Consider the following 19,704-nt stretch of genomic DNA (forward strand, 5'->3'; position numbering starts at 1 on the left):
CGTTTGAAGTAAAACAGAAACTAGAAGAAGTGATCTAAAGTAACTAGAAATAGTAACAGACCAACTATAAAAGAACACAAGTTCTACAACTTTAAATATTAAAAATCAAGTTCAAAATTGTCTTTGTACAATATTTCATTTTTACCTATATTTTATGAAATTTTTTATCACATCTTTATATTTTTTACCTTTTGGGACAGAAAAACGTATCTTCACCTACTATATTTAACAACGTGTGCGCAATTTAAGGAACACTATAGTATTACGAAAACTGCAATTAAAAAACTGGAAACTACATCTTACCTTACAAGATTTTTAGGAACAAGTAAATGAAATCTATTTTTAACGTTTTTCAAATAAATCAGCATGCGATGAGAAATATGTATAGAAAGTCAAATCTTGTTTTCAATCATAAGAAATCTATTACGAGTTTCTGCACGTAGTCCAAGATTTGACTTTTGCGTACCTATCGAGAACTGAAATAACTTTATTTCGGAAATAAATATACGAAAATTATAAAAATAAAACAGAAAAAAAAATCAAAGCAAAAATACACCGTATATTTTTATTTGAATTTAAATTTCGAGATTTCGGTTCTAAAAACGAAATAAATTAATAAAAATAAAGATCTCATGCATTGTATTGTACTATACCTACGCATGCAATGTGGGAGTTATTCACAACAATTATTTCATTTCGGAAACAAACAGTACAAAAATGTTATTACGTAGATATTTTATTGTCAAGTCATAAATTTCAATCGATCTAAAAAATGTTTTATACGAATTCAAACAAACTGTGTAATTCTACTAAGGTTTTAGTAGAATTACAGTCATAAAATACTAATCAAACGACTCTACATGATTTAGCGTCGTAAAAACTTCGGTGCATTTTGCTCTATTTGAATTTTCATGGAAATAATCATTGATTTGACCAACAAGCGCCTTGTTATCAACCTGCTTAACATTTTAGTTAGTATATGCTTATAATAATTTGACTATGGTGTATTGGCCTTTTAAAATCTCATGAACCTAACTCACTTGGTGACGTCACTCTATGAACGAAACTATGAAATCCGACATTATGGACTACCGAAGTCTGACGTCACAATGGGTGGGAATTTTAAAAACCTTTCCAAACATTTCTAATTTGTGGGTATTTATCACACAAGAAGTTGGTAATACTGGTTTTTTAAATTGTTTGAAGAATAAATAAGAACTTTTGGTTATGAATGTTCATTCTGTGCGATTAATATTATTTATTCTTGAATTTGTGAAGTAAGAATATGTATAAGATATTTACTACGAATGTTGAAATTTTAAGGTTATGGTAATCCTATTGTTAACCTAGTTACTTTGGATCGGAAAATAAATTACATTACAAAATATTTATGTTTTTCCTTTTTTTGTACAGGGTTACGCAATTGAACTGTTACCAACTTCACATCGATATATCTGGCAAATCGATAATGACGGCTACGTCAAAGTTGGCCTGATAACACTTCAGTATGTTTATAAGCCGTCAAAAGCATTTGCATTTTAAGTTTTATACATACAACAAAAGTTATTTGCAATGGAATTTAAACGTAAAAGTGTGATTGCGTTATATTTGGCTGGAAAATCACAACCAGCTATTTTTCGTCAGCTCAAACACCTCAAAGTGAATAAAATGTTTGTGTATCGCACCATAACTCGTTATAATGATACTGGTAGCATTGCCAAACGCTATGGTGGTGGACGAAAAAAAAGCAAATCACCTAAAATGGTTCAGAAAGTGAAGGCTCGACTTGAGCGAAATCCACGTCGTAGTGGTAATCAAATGGACAAAGAACTGAAAATATCCCAGCGAAGCATGCAACGAATATTGAAAAAGGAGCTCAAGGTCAAGCCTTACAAGTTCCAAAAACCACACAATCTTACACCAAATCAAAAAAAAGTTCGGTTTGAAAGAGCAAAAGAGTTGTTACGCCTGCGCGAACGTGGCGAGTTTCCGAACATAGTGTTCTCTGATGAGAAAAATTTCGCTATTGAGCAGTTCATAAACTCTCAAAATGATCGTGTTTACTTGACCGAACGCACCTACGAAAGTTTGAGCTTACGAACGGCCACCCGAAGTAATTTCCCATCTCAAGTAATGGTATGGGCAGCTGTAACCGCCGATGGACGCTCTTCAATCGTTTTTATAGAATCTGGTGTCAAAGTCAATGCAACTTATTATCGGGAAAATGTTTTAGAAGCTGCTTTAGAGCTGTGGGCACGCAAACATTTCGGTTGTAGACCATGGACGTTCCAACAAGACTCGGCACAGTCTCATAAAGCTAGTGTGAACCAAGAATGGTTAAAAAACCATGTTTCAAACTTCATTTCATCCACACCATGGCTTTCGAATTCGCCAGACGCAAATCCGATGGACTATTCCATCTGATCCATTTTGGAGAACAAGGTGAGGACTAAAAAATATGCCAGTATGGATGCGCTGAAGAAAGTCATTAAACTTGAATGGTCCAACATACCGGAAGATCACATTGGTGCAGCATGCAACTCGTTTTTTGATCGTTTGAAGATCATAGTCAAGGCAAAAGGTGGCCAAATCGAGCTAAAGTGAGTGGATTCTGAAATTTTGATTATTTTCATACATTTTTGTCATTTGAATCAATAAAAAATAATTTCATAAAAAAAAAATCATGGTCGTTTGAATAGGTAACAGTTCAATTGCGTAATTAACCCTGTATATGGTAAAATGAACTGAAACATGATTGGAAGTTTTAATACAATTTGGAGGAATATGGCTAGTATTATTATAGATATTCCTATTGAAATAATTGGAAAACTTAAGAAAAACTGTTGATGATCAAAAGAAGTTCAAGAAAAAATAAAGAAGAAAACCGTATAAACAGTGACAAGAATATAGGTAGGACACAGATCCTCAACACTATACGGTGGCCAAAAAGGAAGCGAAAGTGGCAGTAGCAAAAGTTAAAGCAGAAGCGTAATCAAATCTATACGATCAACAGGGAGAGCGAAGCAAAGATATATAAAGTAGCCAAACAAAGAGCAAAGAAAGCAAATGATTTTAATCACATGTATCCTAGACGAAACTATTAAAATACTACTTCAAGAAAAGTATGTCAAAAAGGGAAGGAAAAGTACTTTACTGTTATTAAATGAAGAATTTGATAGAAAACCAGTTGAGCTAACAGAAACAATAACAGCAATGGTCACTAAATTAACCAACGAAGTTGTTCAAGCACGTCATAAAATAAAGCAAGGTAAATCACTTGGACCAGATGACATCCCTGTGGAAGTGAGACAGGAAGAAGCGAGCTCAGAGGCTTGTTTAATAGAATTATGGAAGTGGGACAAATGCCAGGCGAATGGGGGAGACAGTATATTACTACTTATTTACAAAAACAAACCAAGATATACAACAATGCATGAACACTAGGTCCATAAAACTACTTAGTCACACCATGAAAACTTGGGAGAGAGTAATTGATTGACTGATACGTACAGAAACCGAAAATGAGTTTGGATTCATGCAAGGCAAATAAACAACAACTGAAATAAGGCAATTTTCATTATAAGGCAACTGATAGAAAAATACAGGAATAAAAAAAAAACAAGAGCTCATATGATATGCATTGATCCTAAGAAAGCATATGATAGATTTCCGAAGTTCGCGGTGAGCATGTGAAGACATGCATGAGGGAGTAACAACTAGTGTTAGGACAGGTGTGGGAGAGAATGATAATTTCATGTGAAACTAGGACTGCCTCAGAGCTCAGTACTCAGTCCTTATTTATTTCCATTAGCGTTGGATCAAGTAATAGGGAAACTACAAGGTAACATTCCCTATTGCTTAATATATGCTGATGATGTAGTGGTAACAGGAAATACTGAAAGGGATTTAAAACAAAAACTGGAACAGTGGAGACAAGCTTTTGAGCAAAAAAGTTTAAAACTTAGTAGGACAAAAACAAAATGGAACAATCGGTTGATTAATTTCTATTATAAAGTCACTATATACTGATGCGAAATACAGCGTGACACACAATGGGATCAACAGTGACGAATTCGACGTACTTACTGGAGTTAGACAGGGATGCGTGCTTTCTCCGTTTCTTCTTAACATAGCTATAGACTATGTTCTCTCCAAACTAGACTCCGACACAAGAGGGATACAATGGACGTTAACCACACGCCTAAACGATTTAGAATACGCGGACGATATCTGCCTATTAGGTTAAAGGTTCCAAGATCTGGCTTACCAATTGGAAACACTTTCCACTGAAGCCAATAAAATAGGTTTGAAAATCAATATTAGTAAAACCAAGTCCATGAGAATAAATGCAAAAGAACAACACGCTATTTACTATCGACAATATGCAGATTGAAAATGTGGAAAACTTTACGTATCTGGAATATATCTATACTTTATGTATATGGAAGTGTCGTAACAGAAAACAGAGGTACAGAAGACGATATTCGTATAAGGATACGAAAAGCCCAACAAGCTTTCAGCACGCTCAACCCTGTTTGGAGATCTGGCGAGTATACTACAAGGACAAAGATGCGAATATTCCGATCAAATGTCATGTCTGTTCTACTCTACGGATGTGAAACCTGGAAAGTGACAAACACCCTCACAGACAAACTGCAGGTCTAACACCATCAGAAACGAAGATCTGCTACACCTGACCGAACAAAAGAGGGTACAAAATGAAATTAAGTCCAGAAAGTGGGGCTGGATCGGTCACACACTCCGAAAAAATAGTTCCAGTATCGCAAAGACTGCCCTAGAGTGGAATCCCCAAGGGAAAAGAAAAAGAGGTCACCCAGTACAAACTTGGAGAAGATCCATCATGGACGAGATAAGAGGCCAAGGAAAGTCTTGGAATGAGGTGAAGGCCTTAGCGCAAAATAGAACCCGATGGCGCGTTTTCACTGAAGCTCTATGCTCTACTTAGGAGTTCAAGAACCTTATATATAGGACAAAAACGCAGTATTTGTAATGATGACTTAAAGATTCAGTTACCACTACAAATAAAATGTTAACTTTGGAGGATGAAATGATTCTGAAAAGTAATAAGTTTTAAGTTTTCTGAATGTTACGACAGTTAATATGAAAGAGGAACAACTAACGCATGTTCGGAAAATAGAATGCTTAGATGGATATGTAAAGCTGTGTCGGGACGGTCGGTCGATAGGAACTGATCTCTTCCTAGCTTTTGTGCTAAGAGTGCTGGGAGAACTTTTGTTGAATGTTGTTGTTGAGTGTTGGCAAAAAATGTTAAGTTGAGAAATTATTGTAAGTTTTATGTTAGTAGATGATTGCAAGTTCTTCCACTACTTTCAGATGATCAACATGATATTTGAAGAACTTTTAAATGTTCTGAATAGGGAATTAAAAAAACTGACAAATATCATAGAACCAACAGGCCCTAAGGAGAGAATAAAGTATTCCAGATGCAGCAAATTGTACAGTTCAGGGTAGTTCTACACCAACATAATTAGTTTACAGACATTCATTATATCAATCACTTGAACAGCTCAACAGAAACGGCAGAAAATCCGTACCGATTACTTCGCGCTCTGCCAGAACAGATGATGGGTCATCGGTACGTCATGTCGGGATGACCTGAAAATCTTTCTTTCGGACTTTTCGAGGACCGCGAAGAGTCCGGATCGTCCTGTCCTAACCGTGACGACCACATATGCACATTACAAGGGAAATCAATGGTAATGTTTTTTGAATAATTCCGACCGACCGTCTCATCCCGATCCAGTACATGCCAACTTTAAAATGGCAAAAACAAAATAAAATTAAGAATGTGTATAATAGGAGAAATCTAGGAGTGATATCAATTGATGCCTCCATATTATCTAAATGTCCTTTAAACATTTTTAATTTTGGAAACGCTTCTTCATGAGAGTTCTCTTCTTACTGCAATGCAATCTTTTGAGAATATTGTCTGATAGCTTGAAGCTTATTAATGGTGCACGACACCTACATGATCGAAAAAAATAATCAACAAGACACTGGAATGGAGGCTTCTAATGTGAAGACTATTGTTTTGTTTCGGAATCTTAATCGAAAATGCACGGATCCGCATATGTAACGATCCATTTTTTTGTAATTCCAAGTTAGCTTTCTATCTCGCGCACAGTCAAACGACGATTTTTCTCAATTGTAAGTCTCAAAACTTCCAGTGTTGTACTGGAAGATCAACCAGAATGCAGGTTAACTCCACATTCGGTCATTTTTAAAGTTATTGAATCATTTTTTACGCTATGTTTTGCTCATACATTCATCTCCAAAGAACTTTGGCATCTTTTGAATAGTTTCCTCAAAACCTTCTCAAGTTTGAAGCAAAACTTTATGGAAATTCGTTGCTCGCAGTCCTAACAGATAACAGAAATCGATGAACACAAAATGCACAATGTAAACAAAAGCATGCTATTATAAACTAGATACTTCTAGTTTGCAACTGCAGTCTACAAGTTCGTGAATAGTTACTGATTACACTCATACCACACAAACTCACTGAAACGTTTTGACACGAAGTTATGAACAAAGGGTGAATATTTTGGGACGGACCTAGTATTCTTGGTACAACTTCTGATTAGATCCACCTGCATTAGATCAACCTCTACCTGATTAGTGTTTCAGTCTTTCTTTATAAATAAAATTTTATTTCAATGTAAACAATTGCATTTCAAAGTAAGTGTTAGCATTTTTTACTTTTTCTTCTCTCTTATTATTAGTTTTATTTTTTGTGCCTGGTATTGTATAAGTGTTTGTTTTATACGAAAAACGTTTATCAATTTTTGTAAAACACTTTCAATTTTTTTATTAAAAAAAAAAATAGTATAATTGAAAGTTGTTATTCTTCACGAAAAGTAGTTGACAATTCGGTTGAAGTGCAAACTTCTTTCCAGAATCCAGTCCAAAAAACTTAAGCTTTTACCACAGTAAGTGAATACTGAATCCATTCTTCCAGTGACCTTCAAATATACAGTGCTAGCCAAAAGTCCCCTCCCCCCCTCCTATCTTTTGAACTGTTATACTTATAATAGTCAAATTTGAAGGGAGGGAATAAACGGATGTAGGCTTCTCAACTAGTCATAGCAGATGATGTAATAGTCACATATGACGTTACAGAGCCACTGGGACCGATCATTTTAAATTGGATCTTATGGCAAGTGACCTCATATCTCTTTTGAAAGGTATTGAAAATATCTATTCAATCATACTGATTTTGTTTCGGTTTAAGCTAATTTTGATAAATAAATTAAATCAATACAGTAAAACCTCGATATAACGGACCTCTATTTAACGGAGTTCGGATATAACGGACAAAAAATCCGATCAAATGTAAAAAAAAAATAAAAACGTACTGTTAATATTATACATGTTTAACCCGTCCCATACTACGCTGTATTTAGTATTTAGCATGAGAAGACACATTTCTAATAGTGATATGTATATATTTTTTTGCTGAAAAATAAATAAATAAAAAAAGCGTCTGTAAGAGAAACATAATATTTTATCATAAACATAACAATGTATCTACTAATATAATAACGCGTAGGTTTCTATGATTATAATATGAGTGTTTACCAAACTGGCCGGGGATTCACGCACCTCTACAGCAGTTTGACTTGTTTATTCGTTGTGAATGAACACATTTAGTGTAAGCCAGTAAAATAAGTTAAAATTTTCGCAATCCTACTCTTTAAATATAGACAAACGGAAAATAATCAATCTAACGATCAATCAAAAACTAGAGATTATACAAAAGTTGGAGTCTGGAACGTCTGTAAAAAAAAAACAAAAGCAAAATAAATAAATTTGCATTAATGTGTGATGTAGGAGAGAACAACAATCTCAGAAAACGAAAGAAATTGACTCGTGAGTCGTGAAACTTCACTGGAAGAAGCAATCTTAAAATGGTACGGCCAACAACGTTCTAGTGGGGTCCCAGTCCGGGCAGTCGAATTGAAATCTGCTGCATTTAAATTAGCAAATGATATGGACATACCATTCAGAGCAAGTGATGGATGGCTCTGGCGCTTTCGCAAAAGGCATGGAATCATGAAAAAATTAATTTACGACGAAGTTTCAAGTGCACCAAAAGAAGAAATAGAACATTTCATATTATAGCTCTAAGAAGGCATGGTTCACCTCAGATATTTTCAAAAATTGGTTTTTCCAAGAATTTGTATCTTCAGTGCGAAAATTTCAAGAGAACAAATTGGGAATATCGCCAGAAGAGGTAAAATGTTTATTGCTTTTAGACAACGATCCTGCTCACCACTCTGAAAATATTCTACGTTTAGAAGATGGCAACTTTAGCTGTATGTTTTTGCCAAAAAATGCAACATCGCTTATTCAACCCACGGATCAGGGAATAATTTTGACAACCAAACGAATATATCGCAGAAAGTTTTTAGACAAAGTAATGGTTGTATTGCACGTTGAAGATAATGCAGAAGATACTAGAGGGCAGCGTACCTTGCAAAACTCAAGGTCTTACAATTTAAAATCAACAATTTTTAATTTTGCTGAAGCATGGTGAAAGGAGGTGAAAGAGTAAACATTAAAAAATGGTTGGAAGAATTTGTTTGATGGCCAAGATGCAGACATAGATTTGGAAGAGTTGGAAGTTACTGATTTCTATAGGACAATACATAATAATTCCGGAGAACATGTAGCTGAGGAAGCTGTTTTACAATGGCAAGTAGATGAAGGTGACCCTTATGAAACTAAAAATGGGGATGGAAGTGAAGATAGCGAAGAAAACGACAAAATGTTTCATTTTCGTAATTTTAGAAAGTTGATCATAAAAAAAACAAAATTAGTATGATTGAATAGGTATATTCAATACCTTTCAAACGAGATATCACTTGAAATAAGGTTCCATTTAAAAATATCGGTCACAACGGCTCTGCAACGTCACCTGTCACTATTACGTCACCTGTTATGATTAGTCGGGAAGCCTACGTCCGTTTATTTCCTGCTTCAAATTTCACTATTATAAGTATAACCGTTTAAAAGATACGAGGGGGAAAGGAATGTTTGGCTAGCACTGTATATTGGTTCATTGAGAATTATTATAAGTCTGGTTTTATACTTTTTTTTTGGTTGGTTATATGGAACTTCAAAGTTAATAATTTTTTAGTTAATAAATAGTTTCGTGTACGTAAAATTGTTTTTAGCATTGACAAAACTGGTTCTATGTTCAGTTATCCGTTTTTGCAACTTCTTGCTGTTCGACCTATATATAATTTTGCGATATTTACACAAATAATTGTTGGGTGTTTTGCATTCTGCATATGCGAAGCATTCGATAACAGAAAATAATGAATTTAAGATTAACTATGAAATTGTGCATAAACAACAAAAAGACAATTAAAAATACTAGACCTACTCGAAATTTTAGAAATTAATCATGTTTAAAATGCAGTTCTAATTCCCAACCAACAAATAGATATGGGAGTTCACTGTTACTGTTTCTTATGGATATTGAGCGAGGTAAAGAGAAATAAAACTCCTCTGGATTCTCTAATGAGATTACGTAGAAACTAAAAACAGAGTTTTGTTTTATGTTATATTATTAATCAAATGTGAGGAAAATGTAGAAATAGCTAAGAAGAGAAACTTCTAACAGGTACAATTATGGATTATTGATCACAGCTTCACATGGATCATTCGCGTCATATACTAGGGATGCCATTTTTACCAACTGAATGAAAAAATACTACATGTAAAGAATTCGTTCAAAAAACTATGAACTAGTTGGAGATTTATATTGTATACCATTAACCACTCTGATATAGTCACGTTATATAGTGTGCGATGTTAGATCAAAATTAATTTTTTTAATTATATTATAAAAAAACTAATGTTCTTAAAATGTTCACAAAATTGATGAAGTCATGACAATGCTTTTGTTGGAGATGGCTTTACCACTGAAATCATGACTAGTTAATAATTTTTGTAAAATTTCGAAAGAATAGCTTTTACTCTTTGCTATGATATAAATCTATATCATTAATATTTTAGAAAACATTTTGTTTAAATTATTTAAAGATTTTATTATGTAAAATTTGTTGTGAAAAACTCTCTGTATAATGATGATTTTGAATTTTATAACTACTATAAATTTAATACATTAAAATACCTATTATTTTGAAGATATTTCTGATTATCTCTTTAAACTAGTCTCGGCAAATCGCAACTTTAAATTTATTAAAGCACCACGAAAGTTTTGATTTGTTCAAGTCGTTTTCTAAGAATTGTCTTTGGTACTCTCTTCAGTTCGCTAGTTTGACGTTATTCAACTGAAATAAGATGAAATACAGTTACGAAATTTAGTGCAATCATAATAGTACATTTTGTGTGAGCATTTATATTGTTCAAAGTGCAAAGGCGTGTTCCAATCAAACTAGAATTTAAATATTATTAAAAAACATACCTAAATATATTACGGATTATGAATTAAAAACAGTCTACATCAAAATCAAACATGATTCGTCCCAGTCTATAAGTCAAATCTACTAAATGAGTCATGTATGGTAGACTCTACAGTGTGCGTCGTAAGTCCGTTCCATTTTCTGAATTAAAAGTGGCGAATGTGCGCCATTTTGTAAAGCAATGTTGCTTCCATTCTATGACAAGTAATACATCATTCGAAAAACTCGTTTTAACGATACCTACATAATTACCAATTTTAACCAAAAAAGCTTAAACTATTCATAAACCTTAAACATATTTATTTGTTGATGAATTATTTCTTCAGGGCATTTGTTCATATTTTTTTATTAGATTCAATCATTTCAACGTTACAATTTCAAAAACAAAAAAAATTAGAAGTAGTTAAGAACATTTTGTAAGTTAATTTTAAATGGGATCATATTGCAAGCAATACATAATTTGAAAACTCGTTTCAAGTCCTTGTTCAAAATTATCTTACAAAATGTCGGTAATTTTTATTGATTACATTACTGAATCCTGTTAAAAAAATAAAACGTGGCAATTTATTTATAGTTGAAATGAATTATTTGAGGTTTTTAGGCTGAAATTGATAATTGCGTGAAGTCTGGTTGAAAAAACTTGAAACGAACTTTTAAATGAGGTATTATTACTTGTCATATGAACCTATTTAAAATAATTTTACAAAATGGCTCCCCTCGCTTTTTTAATGATTCCTTCACGGAAAAGTCATAAAACTATGAACAGCTGCTTTAGCCCAGTTACCCAAAAACGTAAGTTTTAGGGTTTCGAAGATATACTCGGGGAAGACTTTCGACGAGCATTGTACATAGCATAAAGGATCTATCACAAGCAAAAGTAAGCACAGATGCTCACGCAGAATCAAAAATGTGTATCTTTCAAAGCGACTCATGTAATTTCATCAAAATTAAAAAAGGAAAAGGAAAAAAAGTGTCTCAAATACCTGTATCAAAAGGGGAGGAATACATTTTACAGTGGTGATAGTAACAATTGCCCAATGGAACTAAAGCAAAAGAAGACAAACGCAAAATTTGTTGACAAAGTCTAGGCCTGAGCCTCGGGTCTCTTTATGCACCAAAATGCTTACGTTAACGAATTAATTTGATAATATCTAACATCAGAATGACCAAATAAAATTTCTAGTAATACCGAGCAATGGCAGGGATGAAATAAGGGTAGTTTTATACTCAGAAAAAATCACCAATTAAAGTTTATGACGACGGAATGGAAGTCCACTATACCTTTTTTATCGAGAACCTCGATCTATCAGGAAGTTGACAATGTATTGCTGATCAACATGGCTATTTTAGAAACGCTGCACGGAATAATTTGACCGAGGTCATTCCGAACCATTCCCGAAGGTTTCGCAGCCAAGAACGTGCCACACTTCTTCCAACGATCTTTCCTTGCATTATACGCTGTAGGAGCTCATATCTTATGCCTCTAGATATGTGGACAAGAAACTCAAATTTTCTCTTCTTTATAGTAAATATAATTTCAAATTCAACATTTAGTTTTTCAATCTCAAAAAATCTTGTAGAAGTCTTTGAAGGTTCTAGAAGGTATAATGAGGGATAGTTAATAACAAATTCTTGAAGATGTACAGCTGATTTTGCTTTGTTTTTTTAAACAATGATAAACAGTGAAAAATTCATTTTAGTCTATAAAACGTTTTTTTATACATTTTAGACAAAAATGGTTCAAAAAGTTGTAGATCTTAAAAAGTTTTTTAATTTACGAATTTCTAAATTAAAATACATAAACAATTGGGCTACATAATTGCAAAAAACCCATATTTTTGCAGTAATTTATAAATGTTAAATAACTTTGTTTTTTGCATAATGATATTATAACTACTTGTAATTATGGCAATTAATGAGTTATTGAAGTGCGCTAAATCTCAGCTAGATCGACCAAATAGTTTGTAAGTTATTCAATTTTAAGATATCAATTTCAAAATTTGATCAAAATTGTTATTTAAAAACCGTTTGAAAAAGGGCTAACTTTTTAACTTATAAACATTTATAATAACTTTGATATTTTGTTATGTCACGCGCTTGTAAGCAAGATCACTGAAAAGATGATGAAAAAACACAATCTTAAAAAAAAAAGAACCTTCTATGACCATAGGAACCAAGATGGCAATTTTTTTTCTTAAAATCATATTTCCATTATTTATCAACATTAAGAGCTCAAAATTGAACAGATCTAAATTTTATTCTCCAATTTATAGATGGCATATACCGAGAAGTAAAAAGGTATAACTCGTTAAAGTGATAATACTCGTAAAATACCACCTGACCGAGCTCCGTTTTTTAGAATGGAACTTAGAATGGAATAGCTCAATAAAGTGACAAAAGTTGTATAAAACAGTTGTTTTTGTAAGGAAATAGACATCGGTATTTGGTGAAATTTCCACAAAGTGTGTATTAAGTTACAAACTGCAATTATTGTAAGTGATCCTTTTATTCATTTAATGAACGTTAAAGAGGAAATACTGTACGCAAGATATACAGCAAACATATTGAATATAACAAAAACTTGTATAATGAAGTTTTAATCACTGTTTAATTACTCTAAGCCAGAGGTGATCAAACTTGTAGTGTCTGCGATCTATCACAAAATATTTTAAAAACAAGTGATCGACTACCGACTACTACAACTAGACTTGAGCACTAGATACTAAAATACGTCGATTTCTGAAAATACTCGTATTGTAAATGCTTATAAATATAAAATATAATTAAGGCATCTAATCAAGCATCTAATACTAATAGTTGTAAAGTAATAATTTTCTTAACTCACTAATTTGCTTTCGATGTAGATGCATGGCACTGAATATCATCCACAAATTGTTTGCATGACGTTGCGTAATTACTGAGTTTCAACTGTAAGCATATTCGTCCGTACGTAATTTAATAAAGACTGACATAATGCTCCGTCACTGCAGCTTGTTATACAAGAAACAGAAACTAAAGAACAATCGGTAGCATTTGCCAAACATCTCGCGGTCACATTGCCTAATAATCCGGGAATATTTCGATCAGGACCTGAATAATTTTGAATTCTTTTGCGATCGACTCCAGAAGCTGTCGCGATCGGCCGGTCGATCGCGATCGACTGTTTGGGCACCGCTGCTCTAAGCGATAGAAAAATAACAGATAGGAGGACTGTCAAATATTTTGCGACGTTGAAGGTGTGTGCAGATATGTGGGAACGTACAAAAAAGTAAAAAAAAAAAATAGAAGAAAACTGTGCATTGATAGGTATCAACCATTCAACGAATTGATTGGAGGTGGGTGCCTTCCGCATTGCAACAGTATTTCTTGTTAAGTCAGATGTTAAGAACTAAATTAGGCAAAAAGCATAGTTACTTTTGGACATATTGAAAATGCTCAAAAAAACTAGAAAAAGAAGAATGGATGGATGGAAAGGAAATAGACAATACAAACGAAGAGTAAAATGAGTCACGTATATCCAAAATAATAAGAAAAATACAAAAAAAAATTAGAGAATGACAAAAAACATTGAAACATAAACAATACAAGATAGATACCTATTGCAGGAATTCTGGAAACCAGATGAGGGGAAGAAATAATTGGTTTGGCGAGGAGTACAAATTAGCAGAGGAAGAAAAGAAGAAAACAAGATTGAAATGGTTAAGCACAAGTAAAGAAGAAGAACGAGTAAAATACAAAGAATAAAAGCAAAAGACAAAGAAATTGTTTAAATCGAAAAAAAAAAATCAAAAACCACAACAAATTATGAACGAGATAGAAACAAAAAATAAAAGACGACTAAAATCCATTGTACCAATACTTAAAACTAGGTAACCGAAAACGGCTAATATAGCTATAGAAGCAGAAAAATGGTAGAAGTATTTCGAAGAAATATATCAAGAAACAGATAAAGAAGAAAGAGAAACAATAAAGAAACAGATAAAGAAGAAAGAGAAACAATAATGAACACGGAGCAAGATGAAAAAGAAGAATTGACCTATACAGAAGTGAAAGATAAAATATGCAAACTTCAAAAGGGGAAAACAGCAAAAGAAGACGGAATATGTGCAGAACTTCGAGATAACACAAAAGTGAAAATCTACAAAACGGCCGTAAGACCAATAGTAGTATATACTGCAGAGACATTTACATTAACAGCAAGAGAAGAAGAGCAACTGAAAGTTTTTGAGATGAAGATTATGGAAAAAATACTGAGACTAAAGAGGGAAAACGAAGAGGATGTAAGACAATAGATGAATCACGAAATACAAGAATGGATGAGTCAAGAGAACATAGTTAAAGCAATAAAAGCACATATAATTAGATGGTATGGACACATAATGAGAAGATAGAAGAGCAATCCGTTAAGAGTTATAACTGGAATGAATACCACCAGGTAAAATAACCAGAGGCAGACCTAAACTGAGATGGAGACAACAAGTAGAAGAAGACTTAAGGAGTATGGAAACTAGAAGTATAGGAAGGACAATCAACGAGAGAGAACAATGGAAAAAATGGAAACAGCGAAGTCACACCATAAGCTGTAAAACCAAACACAGAATGGGCTGATCCCCACACAAAAAGGATGTGTAAATGAAAACAGCTTCAGCTTCTTCGGGAGCGTATAGCTTGTATATAGCTCAATAAAATAATAAGAACTGTGATTTTACAGAAAAATGGCAAGAATTCCAGAAAAATCAACTAATTAAATTTTTCCATAAAAAAGTTAAATTTTACTATTATTTCGTAAGAAATTTTAAATATCATTAATTAATGTATATTATTTACATAAATATACAATAAGAATATTCTGCGCGCCGTAGAAGCCAAGAGTTTGCATCACGCTTCAATTTGAAGTTCCATTCTAAAAAACGAAGTTCGGAAAGTTCTCCCCTCCACTTTAACGTGGCGGTATTTTACGAGTACGATCACTTTAACGGGTTACAACTTTTTACATCTTCTCTGTATATGCCATCTATAAATTAGATCATAAAATCAAGATCTTCAGTTATAACTTATTCAATTCTCAGCTCTTAATGTTAATAAACAATGGAAATATGATTTTGAAAAAAATACTATCTTGGTTCCTATTGGTCATAAAAGGTTCTTTTTTTAAAGATTGTGTTTTTTACCATATTTTCAATGAACCTGCTTACAAGCATGTGACATGAAAAATATCGAAGTTATGATAAATATTTTTAAGCTAAAAAGTCCCTTTTCAAACGGTTTTTTAATAATGAATTTGATAAAATGTTGAAATTTTTTTAATCTATTTTAAAATTGAAGCCTCAAAGAATCGATTTCGATCTGCTAAATACCTCTAGAGTCACTGTTTGAGCAAGTAACAGGTGTTTAAATAATCGCTCTCTGATATAAACAAATTGAATAACTTACAGACTATTTGGTCGATCTAGCTAAGATTTAGCACACTTCATTAACACATTAATTGCCATAATTTCAAGTAGTTATATTCCACGAAATTATTAAAAAAAACAAAGTTAATAACATTTATCAATTATTGCAAAAATGAGTGTTTTTTGCAGTTATCTCGGTCAATTATTTATGTATTTTAATTTTGAAACTCACAAATTAAATAACTTTTTATGATCTACAACTTTTATTTTAACCATTTTTTTCTAAAATGTATAGGAAACGTTTTATAGACAAAAAATGATTTTTTTCACTTTTTATGATTGTTTAAAAAAACAAAGCATAATCAGCTGTAAGACTTCAAGGATTTGTCATCAGCTATTCCCATATTTCTTTTAGAACCTTCAAAAACCTGTAAAAGATTTTTATGTGGAATCGATGATTTTTTCGCAGATTGGGAGTAATTTGTGACTCTATAATTCCAGGAGACTCTGAGAACGCGCCCATGGACCCACAATTTATCTACAACGCCATAAATATTAACAGTAAGAGCTTTGTCACCAATAATGAGACATACTAATAAATCCATACGTATATTATTTTGATGATATATTGTTTTGTTTTGATTTTAAAAAAATAGGACGTTTATAAAGAAAAAATATATTATACTGTTATTCCTTAACTAGAAATCCATTTTCTTAAAATTCTAGTGTCCAGTTCACCGACCATATAATTCAATGATTAACTACTGGACTTTAAGCATGGTTTTCACAACCTTATCTATCTAAAAATATAACACAGCTTTGCACATTTTGTTTGATTTTCAAAATAAAGGAAAATTTTTGTAATATCCAAGTTTTCTATATATAAAATTGAATTTCCTGTTTCAATTCAAAATCATCATAAATTCAAGGTCATTATATCTAGTGAGGGGTTACTTAATCTAATTTAGTCACATATTAGTAATAATAAATAGTTCAAACGTTATAAATACAAAAATCCCGTCGACCTGTGGTGTTGCAACATTATTCTATACCTATCAAATGCTGTTATTTGTTTGCACTTACAATTTACAGTTGTAAAAAGATCTGTCTTTCCCTGGCAAATGAAAAAATCAATTAGTATTTATTTTTGTGAATATTTGAAGAATTTATAGGCAAATGTGTAATGGTAGTTCAATTAATGCATATACAGGGTGTCCATAAGTTCTTCCAACAATAACAAACTACAAATTCCTAAGGTGAATTTTATGTTGATTTTCCTTAAAGCACCCGTAAAATGTGTCCTAAAGGATGTAGGTAGAGCTTTTTAAAGATGGTAGCTTTTTCAAATATATTTTAAATTATTTAATCATATTTTATTAATTCAGTTAGTTTTTTCCATTCTGTTACATATGTAAAACTGTAACGGCGGTATAAAATTTTTTAATTACGGTCATTAACAAATTACTTGGGTATTGGGAATCTTTTACATGCCAAATATTAAAAGATGTACTCCTGGACAAAACTTCTAAAGTTTCATGGCATATTACGATATTTTTCGTAGTTTGAAAATAGAGAATTTTTATAAGCGATATATTATATATATATATATATATATATATATATATATATATATATATATATATATATATATATATATATATATAAACTTTGCGATTTCTAAGAACATGGTAATAGCTGGGAACCATTTTCCTCATAAAGATATACATAAGGCAACTTGGAAATCTCCTGATAATGAAACGATTAACCAAATACATCATGTAATCATCGATGCAAGACACTGCTCTAACTTATTAGATGTTAGATCTTTTAGAGGAGCAAACATAGATAGTGATCACTTTAGTTAAAGCACGATTTAAAAAGAGAACATCCAATTTAAAAAAGGAGATTGGGAAAAGGAGAGAAAAAATCGACATTAATAAACTAAAAGATCCCGACGTTGCAAATGTATAAAGACAGCAAATAGAAGATCAAATAAGGTCCGAAAACTTAGAAGAAGAAGACATTAACCAACTATGGGCAAATATACGAGATATTGTGTTACAGAAATTGGTTGAAATATTGTGCAAAACCAAATCAGAAAAAAGAAATCATTGGTTTGAACATGGTTAAATGGCCACAAATGAAAGAACGCAGCATATCAAAAAACCATCAACGCAGGTTGTACACGGAGAAAAAAAAAAGAAGAGTATAGACGTCTTAAAAGAGAGGAAAAACGTATCCATCGACGTAAGAAGAGGGAATATGAATCGAACATCCTCAATGAGATACAAAGTTTATTCGATACACATGATAGGAGGAAATACTACAAATCCTTAAATAATAGCCGTCGAGAATTTAAACCACGATTAAACATTTGTAAAGACACTAACAGTGCAATTCTACATGATAAAAACTCTGATCTTAAGAGATGGGCACAACATTTCAGCGAACATCTAAATATAAATGATATTGAAGGAGGTTAAAACATAGACAATCAACGAAATCTACAATGTCATCTACACAGTGAAGACCCAACAAGAGAAGAAGTGTCAAATGACATCCTAAAACTCAAAGACGTGGCATACTTATATAGCAGAATGAATTGGTACCAGAAGAGTGGCTAAAGGGAATATGTCCTTCGTATAAAAAGGATGATCAACTGGAGTGTAAGAACTATAGAAGCATTACTCTGATAGCATATGCGTATAAAATATTCGGCAATGTATTGTTTGAAAGAATTTTACAAAGGATATTGTTGGTCAATATCAATACGGATTTACTGCTGGAAAGTCAGCTACACATCAAATTCAAGCATATAGGCAGATTCTAGAAAAGTCACTAGAATATAAATATAATAGATACACACCATCTCTTCCTAATGAAGTCTACATCAAAGCAGCCTATGACAGTGTGAAAAGAACTCAATTATATAATGCAAGTTGACCCGACTAAATGAACCGTAAATTGAAGGAGAAAACTCTACGTTCTTTGACCTTAATAATGGTCTAGACTGGAGGAGGTGCTGGCATGTCTCCTCTGTAATATTGCCTTGGAAAAGACAATCAGACAATTAAAAATTAGAATTAATGGAACTATTTTTAATAGATCGACACAAATTCTCGTATTCGCTGACGATATAGTTATAGTGGGTAGAAGTATGAGAGACATTTGTGGTAAACGAGGAAAAAACCAAATATATGTTGGTTTCTAAACACCCCCGAAATATCCAACAGAGAATTCAAATTAACAACCATACCTTTGAGCAAAGTCAAAGAATTCACATCTTGGATCACTAGTAAACGCAACAAACACGACAAGCGACGAAATAAAAAGACGCATAGTAATAGCAAACAGAACTGCTCACAGTCTCCAGAAACATTTAAAAAATAAAAATATAAAACGTGCAGTACAGCTCAATATATACAAGACCTTAATAAGACCAGTTTTGATACAAGGGGCTGAAACGTGGACCTTACCTTAAAATGATGAAAGACTTCTTGGTATTTTTGAGAGAAAAATTCTTAGAAAGATTTTTGGGGACGTAAATGAAAATGGGCTATGGCGTCGAATATACAACTTTGAACTATATTAGTATACACCGATCCAGATATTGTGAAATTCGTTAAAGTGCAGAGACTTAGATGGGCTGGACACATTGCTAAGATGTCAGATCACAAATACACAAAGAGATTAAGATTTTCAAAACCAGAGGGCACAAGAAGTAGAGGACAACTATGAAGAAGATGGATTGATGATGTGGAAGAGGATGACTATGAAGAAGATGGATTGATGATGTGGAAGAAGGCCTACAGAATCTAAGGATCAGAAGATGGAGG

General features: G+C 32.6%; 1 protein-coding gene across 3 annotated transcripts in view; it reads right to left on the minus strand.

Annotated features, from left to right (window-relative positions):
* Positions 1-19,704, minus strand: part of LOC140447543 (DAZ-associated protein 2) — a 74,502-nt gene that overhangs the window by 46,096 nt on the left and 8,702 nt on the right. The window contains exon 2 of one of the 3 annotated variants that reach the window (XM_072540249.1): positions 10,184-10,343. The exons of the other annotated variants lie outside the window; for them this stretch is intronic. The gene's annotated coding sequence lies outside the window, so the exon portion shown is untranslated. The remainder of the gene's footprint in view (positions 1-10,183; positions 10,344-19,704) is intronic. 3 annotated transcript variants of the gene reach the window in all.

The sequence above is a fragment of the Diabrotica undecimpunctata genome, chromosome 8 (genome assembly GCF_040954645.1).
Source record: "Diabrotica undecimpunctata isolate CICGRU chromosome 8, icDiaUnde3, whole genome shotgun sequence".
NCBI classification, from domain to species: Eukaryota; Metazoa; Arthropoda; class Insecta; order Coleoptera; family Chrysomelidae; genus Diabrotica; species Diabrotica undecimpunctata.